The sequence below is a fragment of the Canis aureus genome, chromosome 9 (assembly GCF_053574225.1).
Source record: "Canis aureus isolate CA01 chromosome 9, VMU_Caureus_v.1.0, whole genome shotgun sequence".
Taxonomy (NCBI): Eukaryota; Metazoa; Chordata; class Mammalia; order Carnivora; family Canidae; genus Canis; species Canis aureus.
The window spans coordinates 58,475,119-58,493,570 of NC_135619.1; the positions used below are offsets into that span (position 1 = coordinate 58,475,119).

At 34.8% G+C, this 18,452-nt stretch overlaps 1 long non-coding RNA gene across 45 annotated transcripts in view; it reads left to right on the top strand.

Annotated features, from left to right (window-relative positions):
* LOC144320990 (uncharacterized) overlaps positions 1–18,452 on the top strand; it is a 369,611-nt gene that overhangs the window by 178,537 nt on the left and 172,622 nt on the right. Inside the window, exon 5 of one of the 45 annotated variants that reach the window (XR_013386656.1) lies at positions 5,677–6,125. The exons of the other annotated variants lie outside the window; for them this stretch is intronic. This is a non-coding gene — a long non-coding RNA (uncharacterized LOC144320990). Of the gene's footprint in view, positions 1–5,676; positions 6,126–18,452 lie in introns of those variants that run through there. 45 annotated transcript variants of the gene reach the window in all.

Genomic DNA, 18,452 nt, shown 5'->3' on the forward strand with positions numbered 1-18,452 from the left:
GGTGGGTTGAAGTCTTAACTAATTGTTGTTTAGTATCTGGAGAATTTAATATAAGTTAATTAACTTCTCTGAGATTCATCTTCTCATCTTTAAAATTTGGACAAAAGTTTTGAAATGTAGGGCAGTTGTTAGGATTACATATAAAAAACTTAGTATGTTGCCTAACACAGCACTAAAAAAATGGTAGTTTAGTATTATGGATAGTAGTAATATATGAAAAATAATGCCCACCTAATCAGAAGATGCTCTATGAATCTGAATTACTCTGAGTGTTAGGAATTTTTAAAGAAACTCCAATCAATCAAATGATTTTATGGTCTCATAAAATCATAAAACTGGAAAGGATCCAAATCTCTCACCTTTAGTAGTGATTCTAATAATTAATAGACTTTTTTTTCCATACCTCAGAGTAATCCAAAACTTCAAGTGCTGAATGAATTAGCTATTTTTCACTTTTGGAAAGTTGACATTTAGCCTTTTAGCTAGAATGATCAGTAAAAATGTAATTATGTTGAATTTAGAGGAAAAAAATAACAGATTTCCCTTTTCTGGATGATATATACTTCATCAGTTCTCCTCAGAATTTTTTAATAATACATAGAATATGTAGTAACAAAATACAAACATTAATTTGTCAACATTCCATTTAAAATTTTTGTTGCTTCTACTTTCTAAGTGAGCTAATTTATGAAATAGGCAAAAATACCAATATTTTTTTACTTTATGTATATCAAACTCAGTAATTATCTTGGCCATTTCTTGGGTAAAATTTAGACACTAAGACCTTATCAAAGATGACCATAATCAATCTCAAATTAAATACTTACAGTGGATGGGGCAACTAACACCTTGGAAGAAGATGACAATAATCTAAAGAATTTTACATTATTCACATTATAGCCTTAGACTAATAGGTAAAAAAAGGGACCTAAAAGTCTTCTGGTTTGTATCTATTATTTTCAGGAAAATATCTCGCCATTGGTGACAAAACAACAAAAACCAATTAGCTCTACACATCAGAAGTAGCAGATGTAAATAAATAAATGAGATAAAAAATAATTTTAGAAATAAAGAAGTTCAGTTTGAAGCCCTACATTCAAGATAGGAGATAGTCATACTCACATACTTCAATTCATTTTCTAATCATAGTCTTGTTATAGGTTAACTTTTTTGTGTGTGCTTCCTTTTATTGGTGAGCTTGTTTCTACTAGCATCCTACCAACATTATCCCTACAGAGAGAACAAAATGAAAGCCTACTAAGAGGAAGTGAGTGATTACAACGTATGGAAATTTCTTTTCAGATAGAAATTATGTAAAGCCTGCCTTTCAGTGCCAGTGGGCTATGGGAAGGAAAGAAGATCGAGATTAAGAAAGCAACCATGAAAAAAAAAAAAAAAAAAAAAGAAAGCAACCATGAGGCTAGTTTGTCTAGATTTCACTTCTTTGGGCTCAGTCTTAAAAGGAATGTATGTGTAGATACATGAAAAGGTTTTCAACATTACTAGTCATCAGAGAAATGCAAATCAAAACTGCAATGAGGGGCAGCCCCGGTTGAGCAGCGGGTTAGCGCCGCCTGCAGCCCAGGGCGTGATCCTGGAGACCCTAGATGGAGTCCCACGTCAGGCTCTCTGTATGATGCCTGCTTCTCCCTCTGCCTGTGTCTCTGCCTCTCTGTCTCTATGAATAAATAAATAAAATCTTTAAAAAAATGTTTAAAAAACTGCAATGAAATATCACTTCATACCTGTTAAAATGGCTACTGGCACAAGGACAAGAAAAAGTGTTGGTGAGAAGAATGTGGAGAAAAGGGAATCCTTGTGCACTATTGGTAGGAATGAAAATTGGTGCAGCCACTGTGGAAAACAGCATGGAGATTCCTCAAAAAATTAAAAATAGGACTACCATATGATCCAGTAATTCTACTTCTGGGTATTTACCCAAAGAAAATGAAAACATTAACTCAAAAAAGATAACATGAATCTTCATGTTTGTTGCATTTTTGACAAGAGCCAAGTAATGGGAACAATCTAAGAGCATCCATTGGTAGATGAATGGATAAAGAAATGTCACACACACACACACACACACACACACACACACACAGGAATACTAAGTTATAAAATGTGGGGTAGAATTTTGAAGGCAAATCAAGTTCCTCATGCACCCAATATCAAAACAAGTAAATGTATAAAACAAATGCAAATCTAAAAGGAGGAATAGACAGCCATACAACAATAGTAAGGGACTTTAATACTTCATTTTCAACAACAGATTATCCAGACAGAAAATCAATATGGAAACATTGAACATAAACTAGTCATTAGACCTGATGGACCAAACAGACATATACAGGACATTCCATCCAACAGCAGCAGAATACAAATTCTTCTCACATGCACATGGAACATTCTCCAGGATAGAGCACATACTAGGCCACGAAACGAGTCTTAATAAACTTAAGAAGATTGAAATCTTATCAAACATCTTTTATGAGCACAATGGTATGAAACTAGAAATCAATTACAGTAAGAAAACTGGAAAATTCACAAATACTTACAGATTAAACAACATTCTCCTGAACAGTCGATGGGTCAAAGAAGAAATCAAAAGAAAAAAAATATCTTGAGATAAGTGAAAATGCAAACAAAAGATATGAAAACTTATAAGATGCAGTAAAAAAAACAGTTGGTTTTTAAAGATTTTATTTATTTATTTATGAGAGACAGAGAGAAAGAGGCAGAGACAGAGGCAGAGGCAGGAGAAGCAGGCTCCATGCAGAGAACTTGATGCAGGACTCAATCCCGGGATTCTGGGATCACGCCCTGAGCCAAAGGCAGACGCTCAACGACTGAGCCATCCAGGTGTCCCAGTAAAAGCAATTGTAAAAGGGAAGTTTATAGTGATAAATACCTATATAAGAGAAAAGGAATTCAAATAAATGATTTTGTATTACACCTAAAGCAACCAGAGAAAAGAACAGACTAAGCCCCGAGTTAGTAGAAGGAGGAAAATAACAAAAATTAGAGCAGAAATAAGTGAAATAGAGACTAGAAGAAAATTGTTTTAAAAGATCAATGAAATTAAGAGCTGGATTTTTGAAAAGATGAACAAAATTCTTAAACCTTTGGCTAGACTAACGAAAAAAGAGTACTCAAATAAAATCAGAAATAAAACAGGAAGGGCATCTGTGTGGCTCAGTTGGTTAAGCATCTGATTCTTGAATTTGGCTCAGGTCATGATCTCAGGCTTGTGAGACTGAGCCCTGCATCATGCTCTATACTTGGTCTGGGGCCTGCTTGGGATTCTCTCTCTTCATCTCCCTCTGCTTGTGCATGTGTGCTTCCTCTCTCTCTCTCTCTCTCTCTCAAAAAAAAAAAAAAAAAAAAAAGAGGAAATGAAAGAGGAGGTATTTACATCAGATAATAAAGAGGTATTAAAGATTGTACTGACTCTTAGTGACAATTATGTACAAACAAATTTGATAACCCAGAGGAAATTCATAAATTCCCAGAAACATATAACCAGCATTTAATTTTTTTTTAATTTATTTATGATAGTCACACAGAGAGAGAGAGAGGCAGAGACACAGGCAGAGGGAGAAGCAGGCTCCATGCACCGGGAGCCCGACGTGGGACTCGATCCCGGGCCTCCAGGATCGCACCCTGGGCCAAAGGCAGGCGCCAAACTGCTGCGCCACCCAGGGATCCCCATAACCAGCATTTAAAAAAATTTCCTCAGCAAGGCACAGAGCTACCCAGTGTCTGTCTGGCTCTCACTTTCCCTGACAGTCCGTCTCTGGAGCTCAATGTACTGCAATGGCTTGTGAGAGTGCAATTGTAAATAGGATTATTTTCTTAATTTCATTTCTTAGAAGATCTCATATAGTTAAAATGTCATACTATCCAAAACAATTTACAGCTTCAGTGTAATCCCTATCAAAATTGTAATGACATTTTTCACAGAAATAGAAAAAAAATCTTAAAATTCATATGGAACCACACAAAATCCTGAATATTGAAGCAGTCTTAAGGAGGAAGAGCAAAGCATAACATGTCCTGATTTCAAACTATTATTACAAAGCTATCGTAATCAAAACAGTATGGTATGGACATAAAAACAGACAAAGAGCAGAATAGAGAGTTCAGAAATAAATTCACACATACATTGCTAAGTTTTGACAGAGGCACTAAGAAAATACAATGGAAAGAGGATTATCTCTTCAATGAATAATATGGGGTAAAATGGATAGCCACATGCAAAAGAATGATCCTGGAACCCTGTCTTATATCACACCAAAATCAACTCAAAATGGACTAAACACTTGAATGTAAGGCCTTAAAACCATAAAATCCTTACAAAAAAAAAAAAAAAAAGAAAAGAAAACATAGGGGGTACGCCCCTGAACATTGATCTTGGCAGTGATTTTTGGAATTTGATACCAAAAACAAAGGCAACCAAAGCAAAAGTAAACACATGGGACAACATCAAACTAAACAGCTTCTGCACAGCCACGAAATAGAATGAAAAGTCAACTATGGAATGTGAGAAAATATTGTAAATATCCAATTAGGGGTTAATATTCAGAATATCAAGGAACTCCTACAATTCAAGTGAAAAACAAAAATCAAACACTCTAAGAAATGGAGAAAGAATCTGAATAGACTTTTTTCCCACCATTGATGGGAATGTAAACTGGTACACCCACTAACAAAACAGTTTTGATGTTCCTTAGATATTAAAAATAAAGTGATAATATGATCCAGTGATCTATTTATGAATATCCTAAGGAAATGAGATGAGAATCTTAAAGAGATACCAGTACTCATGTTCATTGCAGCATTATTCACAGTAGCAGGATAGGGAAGCAACTTAAGTGTTCTTCAATGGATCAATGGATAAAGAAAAAAAAAATATATATATATGCCTCCTCTTGTGTATTCACTAGAGTACACTTCATTGTATGTTATCCAACCCAGTGAAAAAAGAACATTCGTGGGGCACCTGGGTGGCTCAGTTGGTTAAGCAATTGACTTTATTTCAGCTCAGGTCATGATCTCAGGGTTGTGAGATGAAGCCCCACATTGGACTCCATGCTGAGTGTAGACTTTGCTTAAGGTTCTCTCTCTCCCTCTTCTTTAGCTCCTCCCCCTTCTGCTTGCTCACACAGATGCTCCCTCTCTCTCTCTCTCAAAAAAAGAACGTTAGAATACTGAACTTCATATAATCACCATACATAGATTCTCCTGTCCCTCTCCCTTATTCCAGTCTTAATAATTACACACAATTATATTACTGACCATGATAAACTGAAACTAGGCAAGGAAAAAAAAATCTGTAAAAAATATACATATTTTTTTAAATGAAGAGACTTTTATTTATTTTTATATGTATATTATGTATTATTTATCCTTAAAAAAGAAGAAAATCTGCTATTTGCAACAACATGGATGAACCTGGAGGGCATTATGCTAAGTGAAATAAGCCAGAAAGGGAAAGACAGTTACAGAATTATAGCATGGTATCACTTATATGTGGAATTTTAAAAAAATCATAAAGTAGAATTGTAGATTTTTTTTTCTATTTTCTATTTTTTTTTAAATTATAACACTTTATACATGTTTTGGTCCCCCCTTATTTAGCTTATTTTTTCTTCCTTTTAAATCTTTCAAATAAAGGAGAACCAGCACACACACGATACAGCACGTGTATGAGGATGACCAGCACTAGGAGCCCAGGCCTCCCACAGTGGGTCTGAGCTCCTCCCCTGCCCACCTGCCCAGGGCACTGAGCTGCATCCCTGCCAGGACTGGAAAGGGGAAGGAGGATATGGTTCCAGCTTCAGGGGCTCTCCTGATGCCTGCTGGTGCCTGGTTGTCACCATGTGTCTTGTCCTGCACCTGTGGCATGGAGGCTCACCCAGTGTCCTCTGTCCAGTGGAAGCACTGGTCACTTTCCCTTGCTATGAGGCGAGTGACTGAGGACTTCCCTTGGAGATGCCACCTCACACCAGGTCAGCCAGGTCCACTTTGGGGATCGGATCTTGCCAGGAGCAGAAGGAGCTGAACTCTGGACAGGGAGAAGCAGAATTCTGTTCCTTATTGAGAAGTGGGGACACATGCCAGGGGCTGGGTGGGGGGGGGGGGTAGTCTGATTAAAGATAATCAAGTCTTGGTTAAAAGATGAATAAAGTTTGAAGATCTGTTGTATAACATGGTGACCGTTGTTGATAATACTGTGTTGTGTAGTTGAAATTTGCTAAGACAATAATAGAACTCGAGTATTTCTCATATATATATATACACATATATATATATATGAAGTGATGGATTAGTTAATTCAATTAGTGGAATCTTTTCACAAGGTATACACACATATCAAAGTCGTTATGTTATACACTTTAAACATATTACAATATTATTTATCAATCATACCTCAATAAGCTGGAAAAATATGTTTCTCATGAAAATCAGGGTAAGAAACACATCCCAAGGATCTAGTTTGAAGAAAGAGTAGATGAATTTCGAGAATATATGTTTTTAAAATTTTATTTATTTATTCATGAGAGACACAGAGAGAGAGAGGCAGAGACACAGGCAGAGAGAGAAGCAGGCTCCATGCAGGGAGCCCGACGTGGGACTCAATCCAGGGACTCCATGATCATGCCCTGGGCCAAAGGCAGCGCTAAACCGCTGAGCCACCCAGGCTGCCTGAATATTTTAAAATTTCTCTTGGATTTGGCCATGAAAGAAACCCGTTACAATCCTAAGTAATTTCAAATACCAATGTTGTCTTTATATTCTAACCCCAAGAAACATTCTATTGAACTTGTACAGACAGCACTTTTGAAGCCAGTAAAGACATTATTGAAATAGGAATTTGACTTTTCCTATAGTTCATCCCTTAAAGGATCCAGTCACTAATGATATATAATACAGTTTTCAAAACATTCTTAAATTAAACTTTCATCTTTGTGTTTTCTTTTTCTATGGCTGATAAATTGAATTTGACATTCCTTAAATCAATTACAATTTCATATAAGTTTAGTTTTCATGGTCAAAGGCATCATAATCTATTTACTTTAATGATTAATTTTCTGGTTGATTAAAAAAATACAAACTATTTTGTCCAATAGTAAGGCCAGATTTTTTAACGAGACTATGCTATTTGCAGTTGTTTTTCACTTATACCTTGAGTAGTCCTCAAATGTTTTTTGATGTCTCCATCAGTCTGATTTTCTTCCCAATAAACTCCAAAATGTCTCCTTTAGAGAAAATGATTGGGAAATATCAGAGTGGGAGACAGAACATGAGAGACTCCTAACTCTGGGACACGAACAAGGGGTGGTGGAAAGGGAGGTGGGGGGGGGAGTGACTGGGTGATGGGCACTGAGGAGGGCACTTGATGGGATGAGCACTGGGTGTTATGTTATATGTTGGCAAATTGAACTCCAATAAAAATTTAAAAAATAAAGACAATTACTTGCAGAATGAAAAAAGAATTTGAGTATAAAATTTACAATCAAACATTATTCTATGGTTTGTGATTTATGTTTTTGCTGATTGTTAATAAAAATTATCTTGAAGCTAAAAAAATTTTTTTTTGGAAATAAAAAAAAGTCTCCTTTATTAATATTTGTGGTGCCTACATGTTATCAGGCCCAGTGACCAATTCTCAATCATCATACTTAGTGCTTCTGCAACAGTTGATCAGCCTTCTTTCTTTAAATACTTTCTTTAAAAAAAAATTTGGATTTTAGATCACCATAGTCTTGTAACTTTCTTCCTGTCTGAGAGACCATTCTGTATTAGTCTTCTTGGTAGGAATCCTTCCTTTTGCAGTCTTTAAATATTGTAGTGCTTCAGGGCTTAGAATTTGGACATCCTTTTGTCCTTTTATACCTTTTTTTCCTGGAGTGTGTAGCTTTCAAAGCATGAAGACTTCTCAGTTTTAAACTCCTGCTTGGACTTCTGTATTCACCTATCTACCTGCTTGACATTCGTATTTAGACCTAGGGAGTATCTTAATCTTAACATGGCTTTAAGCTAACATGTGATATGTGGGCTCATACCTGTTCTTTTCCAATTATTTTCAGTTTCAGAAAATGACACTGCTTTGAAATATACTCCAAATACATTTTTATCACTTTCTCTGCCACTACTCCAGCCAAGCTGCCAACCATCTCTTGCTTGGATTATTTAGTTGTCTCCTAATTTGTCTCACTTTTGCCATTTTGTTTCTTCGCATAGTCTGTTCTTTCCTACAATGTAGTAAGTGTGACTCTTTTAATATAAAAGCTTTGTTTCTATATATCCTAAATCATTTCAGTTCCTTCCAATGAACCACTCCTCTGTAGGATTCAGTCTTCACTCAATCTCCATCCCTTATTTTTTGTTCCCCTTTGTCCACTATATTTCAACCAGTTGGCCTCTTTTCTGTTCCTCAAACATGCATAGTATGTTTCCCTCTCCTTAAAAAATCTCTTTCTCTAGAAGAATGCAAGCCTCACCCCCTTACCTCAGGCATGTCACTGCTGCATTAGTGACTTCTTCACTTACCCACCTAGTCCAAAATAGTCACTTCTATTTATCCTGTCGTTACATAAAGGTACTACTTATCACTACTTGACATTATCTTATTTATATATTTGTTTTTGATTTTTTTTATCATCTGCCTTCCTAAAAACTAAAGTGCAAGAAGGAAAAAGACTGTGCCACATTTTCTTAGAAGAATAATGACTGAATGACAGACTGATTAAATGCATATTGCTTATCTCTCTTAAATCTTTTCTCTAACTAGCTTCCTTTATGCAACTCGTCTTTTGAAGCCCAGTCTTAATGAGTCTAATCTTATACCTTGAGAATCCAGGCAACTTAAAAGAAAGATGGGCACAACCATTTATAGTACCTTTGGTTTTTAATTTGTATTTTTTTAAAGATTTTATTTATTCATAAAGACATAGAGAGAGAGAGAGAGAGAGAGAGAGAGAGAGGCAGAGGGAGAGGCAGGCTCCATGCAGGGAGCCCGACTTGGGACTCGATCCGGGGTCTCCAGGATCACACCCTGGGCCAAAGGCAGTGCCAAACCACTGTGCCACCGGGGCTGCCCTTTAATTTGTATTAATAGAACTGCTATTGCTACTATACAAATAGCAATCTGGCTACTGTGTGTTTAAAATAACTATTAAAATATTGCCCGCTTTAACAAGAAATATTGCTAGAAAATGTATTGCCCCAAGATAGGATGAAGATTTTGTAAGGAAAACTTTAATGAGATAAAATGGGCTGATAGAACTTGGAAGTTTTTAAGATTTTTTAGAAAAATTATTTTTCTAGAGCACTGAGGAGTACTTTCTCAATGTAAGCTAAAAAATGATAAGTACAAGTATCTGAAGAAAACAGTTTCTATATCCAGGTAGCTTTCAGGGACTTTTATGCTATAGAATAAAATATTACCTGGGAAGAATAACTGAAAATTAAATATCTAGTGGGTGTTAAGTCTCTCGTAAATAGAATTTATCTAGAGAAATACGATAATATTTGGTTAGCACTGTCTATGAAATTGACATTGGAGAGATTAACATGAGTTTCTCAACATTACCAACAAGAATGAGGAATAAGGCAAATTAAATGAAATCTCTTGTGTTTTAAAGTTCTAGGAAGCAGAAACAAACACAAAGATTTTCTGTGCAATCTTACTTAAATATCCAATAATAACCAGGTTTCCTTTACTGTAATATCCTAAAAAGAATATCTGCAGATTTCATCCATTCTGTAAAAGTTAGCACTATTGATTCTTTATAAATGACACTATTTGAAACTCTGGACTTCACATTTCTTTCATTTGCTGCTAGACCATAGGGTCACAACTCTTATCATGTAAAGCCCCTGAAAAAGTTACTGTGCAATTCGATCCCTTGACTTCATATAATAAAATGCAAAAAAAGAGGGACATATTTCAAAGCTTAAATGTGCACATGAGGCCATGTGTAACCACCACTCATTTTTTTTTTGTAACCAATTACAAGCTTATTGTATTCATAAAGACTTTAAGCTTTAAGTGAATTAGCTCACAAAAATAGATTTGACATGCCAGAAACCATATTGTGGTCACAATGATTTTCTTGAGTAAATCTGAAATTTTTTTCTTATTTTTTTCTCATATATGTTTTATTTTTCCTAGATATGTCAAAACAAAATAAAGTCTATCCTTTAATCTAATATATCATGGGGGTAAAGTGGGCATAATTATCAGATGTTTGGTTAAGAAAGACTGAATTTCTGAAATATATGACAATCTTATAAAAATATGGAATTTGCATAAAGCTAATATTGGAATAATTTAACCGCCTTCTGCTAAATGATGTAAAATACAGATATCCTGGCATCTGCATGTTACCAAGGACCTTAGGGGATTACTCTAGGCTAAAATCATGAGAGTGCTGTGCAAGAGTATATGCCTTTTATAACATCTGCCTTTTATCAGTAGTAGCTGATAAACTATATGCCTATATTTAATTTTTAAGTGTTTCGAAGTTTTTAAAAATAAAATATTTATTCTACATGTAATATACAATTATAAGTATATTCAGATATAAGACATTTTCATTTAATGAAGAATTCATTTCTGAGCAAGCTAATGTGCCTTTTATTTGTGGAAGTTCATCAAGGGATTGTTTCTTTCCTTGTGTAATGCAGTTTACTTTGCACAACTAGGCAGTGTTCCCTGGCTGATTACACTAATTTCTTTTTCCTAGCTACCCTTGGAAGTCTTTGATATTATAGAACCACACTGACTGGTGCCAAAGGGGAAACTTTGGTGAATCTCTGATATAAAATGTTCTGCTTTTGATGAAAGGGATTCCCTAGAAGTGGATTTTAAATCCTTTTTACACATTTTCTGCTGGCTCTTAACTCTACATTCATCATTTTGTTCATGACTGTTAACATGTGACGTACTTCAATGGAAGCTGTTAAGGATAATTTTTAATACCTGCGCCCTCATAGATTGACACACTTTCCTGATTATTAGGGTCTGCATTTTAATTGCTCACTAGTTTTAGAGGGGTTTTGTACTGATTCACTTACATTTTTGCCCCAGTTTACTCTTTTTTAAAAATTATGAATTGTTACCTGTCATGCAAAACTTGCCAAGTTTGTTGCCTGGGCATATGACAACGGATAAAGCAAGTATAACCTTATACCTTCCATTTCTACTGTAAATGAGACAAAGACTAAACATAACTAATTTAAATACAACTATTAGAAAAATGATAAAAGGAATTCCATTTTACAATTTTTATTGTAAAATCATGTTGCTTGTCATGGTCAAAGAAGACAGCTATAACTAACTGGGCAAAGCAAAATAATTTACTAATCTCCTTACAATTTAGGGCTTTGCTTAAAATAAGTGAGCTGATTTCCAAAGGCAAAGAAAAAAAATATTATCTATGCTATGTAAACAGGGTGGAGAACATCTGTGCAGTGATTTTTTATTTCAGTGGACTTTCTGGATCAATTAAAGGTAACATAATAAATTTCATGGTGCTTAGCTATTTAGGAATGAAACTGCAACAAAATGGTTGACATAGATTTTAACAGTTACGGCTTTTGGCTTTAGGTTGAAGCAAATGGATCTTGAATGCACATTGAACCAATTCAAGTTTTTGTTTGTTTGTTTGATTGTTTTTGTTTTGGGTGCTTTTACTTTTCTCCAGTGCAACTGTAATCTCTGTAGGCACTCTTTTTTTAAAAAAATTTTTTTAAAGATCTTATTTATTTGACAGAGAGAGAGAGAGAGAGAGAGCACAAGCAGGGGGAGTGACAGAGGAAGAGGGGATAAGTGGTTCCTTGTGGAGCAGGGAGCCTAATGTGATGTGGCTGTATCCCAGAGCCCTGGAGTCATGACTGGATCTGAAGGCAGACACTTAACTGACTGAGCCACCCAAGCACCCCTCTGTAGGCATTCAAAGTGAATATTGGCTTATCTTAATTTATGGTGTGCATGGCATGTCAAAAACACATGTTCTGTGCACTATCAGAAAGTTCAATCAATGAAGAAATTTTTAATAACTGTGGTCCTATTAAATCCTTGATACTCAAAAATATACCTAGCTGCTTAGCTAGAAAATAGATTTTAAATTGTTAAAAAATTAAATGGAAAATGACATTTTAATGACATGCATCATTTTTTAGAAAACAAAAACTGTGTTCCAGTTTGAACCTGTGTAAACACAAGATTAATCTCTTAACAGAATTATTTTTAAAGAAGTTAAATTGTGCTGATTATTTAACACAAATGAATAAGTAGAGAAAAGCCAGCAGATACCATGGACCCATGTATTTTCCAACTTACAGTTCTGTTATGAATATACATGGTAGGTAACTGCCTTCAGTGGTTGTGGGTTGTGGTGGCTTCTATCACTGAACATTCTTCATTCAAACTTGTTGGGGCTATTGTGGGTAAAGAATAATTTGCCATCCCTTTTTGTGCATGCATTTTTAACCTTGAACTAGAACAGTGATTGTAATATCTCAACTGATTTATTAAAATGAGTTTTATTAAAATGAGAACTGCTCCATTTAACAATAAAAAGGGTTGAGGTAGGAGATAAGTGAATTTCATATGTAAATGACTTTAACCAGCTGAATTGAAATATGTTTAAATTATCTTTCACTTGTAGTTATTGTATTACCAATAAATTGAATTCATAAACTTTAATACAGTATGAGATTTTACAAGAAATAGTGCTTCATAAGTATAAGTATTATATTATTTATTTATATAATTATAAGCATAAATCACCAACACCAATGTTTGTTCAATGGTAGAAAACAAAGTTCAGCAGAATTTTATAAACACAAATTTTTAAAGAAGTTATTATTATTTAGGAAATTATTAAAGATGACATATTTTAGAAGAGGGTATGAGATATCTGCTAACTCTGTGATCTCTGGCAAGTTACTAGATCCCAGTAAGCCTTAACTTCATATTTGTAAATAGAAATAGTAATATTGACCCTGGAGTTTCTTCAGGATTAAGTGAAATAATATAGAGATAACAGTAAATAGGATGTCTCACTTTCAGTGAGGCCTCATTAAATAGATGTTATTATTTGAAATAACCTGAAAAAATTGTTTAGATGAGAAGTGGCTCTATTCAATGAGCATAAATAAGGCAAATGGGCTATGATTTCATAATTCTTCAGTGTTTTTATTTATTAAGCTCAAACATTGTATTATCCTCAGGATTGAAAAGATAGGAAGTGAAAGATATGAAGTATAGTTACAGCACATATATAACTTTGTGAGATAATTAGGAAAGGATGAAACAATGAAAAGTAAACTTTGACTTCTCTTTTTGGTAATGTAGTATAACTATTCAGCAAAAACATTTCTGATATAGAAAACCAAAGATATGAGTGAAATTACAAAAAAAAAAAACAGCAAAAAACTTTACAAATATGTGTTTGGCCTCATGGGAACCAAAAGAAATAAATATTAGAGGTCATAAAGAACAAAGACAGATAAACTGCTCATGGAACACAGACAAGGCTTTCTCCTATTATTTACCAATCTTTGGCAGAGTAGTTCTTGTTTTTAATGACTTAATAATGAATATAAGAGATAAAGAACTTTTAAAAACTTTTATTGCAGTGGGTATTGTAGGAAAAATATATGCTCTGAAAATTTTATCAGCTAAGAATCACTATCAAACAAGCCTGCTATAATGGGCCTTTGGAACCTATAGTCATACCACTTTTAAGGCTAAAAAACATCCAAGCAAAATGTCTTATTTATGGTGATCCTATGTGTTAGTACCAGAAGATACATAGCAGAAAAATCATAGATAACTCTTTGCAACCCATGAGATATTTAACCCTGTAAATTTTTAAGAAATAGAAGCTTACAAAGAAAAATCAGAAAACATGCAAAGAAACAAGCCACATAAAGCCAGAATAAGCAGAAACAAGCAAGAGAACCAGACCTCCATCAACTGCAGATATTTGAATAGTCAAATACAAAGTATTAAATGAATTTAATATGCTTAATGAAGATTTCAAAAATAATATTAAATATACAAGGAATACCAAATTGTTATGAGCTAATTTGTGCTCTTCAAGAATTCATGGTTTGAAGTCCTAACCCCCAGTATCTCAGAATGTGATTCTGGAAATATTACCCGTAAAGAAGTAGTTAGATTAAAATGAGATCCTTACCATGGATTCCGATTTAATCTAAATGTGTCCTTGTTAAAAGAAGAAATTTGGACATACAAGGAGACCTCAGGGATGCATAGCTACAGAGAAAATACCTTGTGATGACACAGCAAGAAGGCAACCATCTGCAAGCCAGGAACAGAGGCTTTAGAAGGAGCCATATCTGTCCACACTTTGGTCTTGGACTTCCAGCCTTCAGAACTACAAGAGCAGAAATTTTCTGTTTTTAATACATCCAGTTTATGGTATTTTCTTATGACAGCCTTAGCAAAATAATACAGTATAAAAATGAGCAAACATTAAAAGCAAACTTCCAGTATGAAAAACAAATTGCTTGAAATCAGATAATTAATTGACATTAGCACTTGAATTAGCCCAGGACACTCTTGAAGAGGAAGAATGAAGAGCAAAAATTTGCCCAATAAGATACCAAGATATATCCAACAGCCTTACTATTTCAATGTGGTATTGCTGCAAACATAGACAAATAGACTCAAGTAGTAGTATACGTGGTATCTGACCCAGAAGTAGGGTTACCATTTATCCCAGTTTTCTTGGGGCAGCTTAGTTTACACCAGTTGTCTTGGTGTCTCACTTAGCTTAGTAATTAGTACTTTCAAAGCTATCAGTTTGAGTCATAAATTATATCACCTGATCGCCACATTTTGGAACTTTGAGGAAAGGATGCAAAGTTAAGGAATGTTACTAGCAAAAACGATCCAACCTAAAGAAAAAAATTATATTAAATGTCTCTTTACACCAAATTCCAAATTCAGTTGGTGCAAATATTGTGAAAACAATTTAGTGTTACATAAGGAGGATTGAAATGGAGCAAATGATCATGTACCCAAGCCACATGTCTTGGATGTCAACACAGAGGAAGGGTATCTTTTTCTAATTGGTCTGCTGTAAGGGACAGTGTACTCTAATTGGTCTGTTCAGTGGGGGACATCTTTTGCTATTCTACTTTCCTGGAGCTGCGCTTTTCTTTTTCATTTGTTTATTTGAAAGCCCACAAAAGGTCCTAATGTGCTAACAATGGCCTTGATTGGACTTTAGTGCTAAGTACTTGTTACCTGAGATAACTTTAATTTTTGATGATACGATTCTCATTATTGACTCAATTTTATTTATGATTCTCTGAAGTCCTAAATCTTTTTCATATGTGCTGTTACCTAGTCATTATCTCCATCTATCTTAGTCTGGCTACACAGGCCAAAGGGAAAACTCGCAGGAGGGTTTTATTGTACAAAAGATAAAATGGGAAAGGGAAAGTCTGAAATCCTAACTGCATTCAAACCTAGATTTGGGACTTTGAGAGAGGTACTGGGTATTTTGTAACTGTGACTTCCAAGTCTATAAAACATGAATAATAATCTCACTCCACAGGGTTGTGGTGTGAATTGAATGTGGTAAAAGCTCCCAGTACAGTGTCTCACATATAACAGTATTAACTGAATGCTAGCTCTTACAATTTTATATTACATCTATTTTTACCAAATTATATTTATTATATTAATTTCTTCAGTTCCCCCAGCAAATATAGTGTTGTTTTGTGATTTCACCATCTACGATAGTTGTATTATTCAATGCAATCATCCAAATGTTTGCATCAAATTATGGAATAGTAAGAGGTACAGACCCAGAGCTCATGGTACCCCACAGCATACCTCACCCGGTGAATATCCATCAGCTCACACTGGACATAGCTATTTGATAAATAATCAGTATATCTATTTTACTTGAATTCAGTGCATATTTGATCATTATATCCAGTGATTATTGAATAGTTATTACCCCTATCCAAAAAAAAGTTCAGATTATGGAAAAAAAAAGGTTTAAAAATTTTTTATATTGAGTTTTTTAATAAATCAAACACAGAAAATTTAAAAAATATATAAGTACCTTAGTAGAAAACAAAATCAAATATAATATAAAATGTCATGTGACATTCAGACTAAAAAACATTCTTAAATCAATAGTGTTAAATCTCCATTAATCTGACTATTTAATAATTGAAGACATTATTTCTCATCATGCAGAAATTTCTCATTAGGTTTATTTGAAGATCTGACAAAACCTGAGTTTTCTCTCCTGTTGGCAACTAGAAAATATCAAAGGTATTAGGTTAATAAAACATTCTTTATTTTTAAAATATTCAATTATAAATCGGAGTACTTGTGTAAGAACAGTGTTTCTGGAGAGTTTGCCTCTAGGACTAATTTACTTCTTCAAAGATCCCCTGAGATCTGAGCAATGGACTAAACCTTTGTGAACTACCTCTGAATGCTATAATTATATTGAACTTTTTTTCAAACTATAAATTCATAGAGAAAACAAAGTTATAGAACACACAGAGTAAGTGAATTTATTAACTCTAAAGACTGAACTTGAATCTTGTCATTCCTTCCAAAATTAGAGAAATGTAAAACTCTGATGTTAAACTGGGTTATAGGAACATATTAAAAATTTGTAGACAAAATGAACTACTTCAAAATACAGCTCCAAAGTTTTTTTTTTGTTTTTTTTTAACTTTTTTTTTTTTATTTATTTTTTATTGGTGTTCAATTACTAACATACAGAATAACCCCCAGGGCCCGTCACCCATTCACTCCCACCCCCCGCCCTCCTCCCCTTCTACCACCCCTAGTTCATTTCCCAGAGTTAGCAGTCGTTACATTCCGTCTCCCTCTCTGATACTTCCCACACATTTCTTCTCCCTTCCCTTATATTCCCTTTCACTATTATTTATATTCCCCAAATGAATGAGAACATATAATGTTTGTCCTTCTCCGATTGACTTACTTCACTCAGCATAATACCCTCCAGTTCCATCCACGTTGAAGCAAATGGTGGGTATTTGTCATTTCTAATAGCTGAGTAATATTCCATTGTATACATAAACCACATCTTCTTTATCCATTCATCTTTCGATGGACACCGAGCCTCCTTCCACAGTTTGGCTATCATGACCATTGCTGCTATAAACATCGGGGTGCAGGTGTCCCGGTGTTTCACTGCATCTGTATCTTTGGGGTAAATCCCCAGCAGTGCAATTGCTGGGTCGTAGGGCAGGTCTATTTTTAACTGTTTGAGGAACCTCCACACAGTTTTCCAGAGTGGCTGCAGAGTTCACATTCCCACCAACAGTGTAGGAGGGTTCCCTTTTCTCCGCATCCCCTCCAACATTTGATGTTTCCTGCCTTGTTAATTTGCCCCATTCTCACTGGTGTGAGGTGGTATCTCATTGTGGTTTTGATTTGTATTTCCCTGATGGCAAGTGATGCAGAGCATTTTCTCATGTGCTTGTTGGCCATGTCTATGTCTTCCTCTGTGAGATTTCTCTTCATGTCTTTTGCCCATTTCATGATTGGATTGTTTGTTTCTTTGGTGTTGAGTTTAATAAGTTCTTTATAGATCTTGGAAACTAGCCCTTTATCTGATATGTCATTTGCAAATATCTTCTCCCATTCTGTAGGTTGTCTTTGAGTTTTGTTGACTGTATCCTTTGCTGTGCAAAAGCTTCTTATCTTGATGAAGTCCCAATAGTTCATTTTTGCTTTTGTTTCTTTTGCCTTCGTGGATGTATCTTGCAAGAAGTTACTGTGGCCGAGTTCAAAAAGGGTGTTGCCTGTGTTCTCCTCTAGGATTTTGATGGAATCTTGTCTCACATTTAGATTTTTCATCCATTTTGAGTTTAACTTTGTGTATGGTGCAAGAGAGTGGTCTAGTTTCATTCTTCTGCATGTGGATGTCCAATTTTTCCAGCACCATTTATTGAAGAGACTGTCTTTCTTCCAATGGATAGTCTTTCCTCCTTTATCGAATATTAGTTGCCCATAAAGTTCAGGGTCCACTTCTGGATTCTCTATTCTGTTCCACTGATCTATGTGTCTGTTTTTGTGCCAGTACCACACTCACTGTCTTGATGACCACAGCTTTGTAGTACAACCTGAAATCTGGCATTGTGATGCCCCCAGATATGGTTTTCTTTTTTAAAATTCCCCTGGCTATTCGGGGTCTTTTCTGATTCCACACAAATCTTAAAATAATTTGTTCTAACTCTCTGAAGAAAGTCCATGGTATTTTGATAGGGATTGCATTAAACGTGTATATTGCCCTGGGTAACATTGACATTTTCACAATATTAATTCTTCCAATCCATGAGCATGGAATATTTTTCCATCTCTTTGTGTCTTCCTCAATTTCTTTCAGAAGTGTTCTATAGTTTTGAGG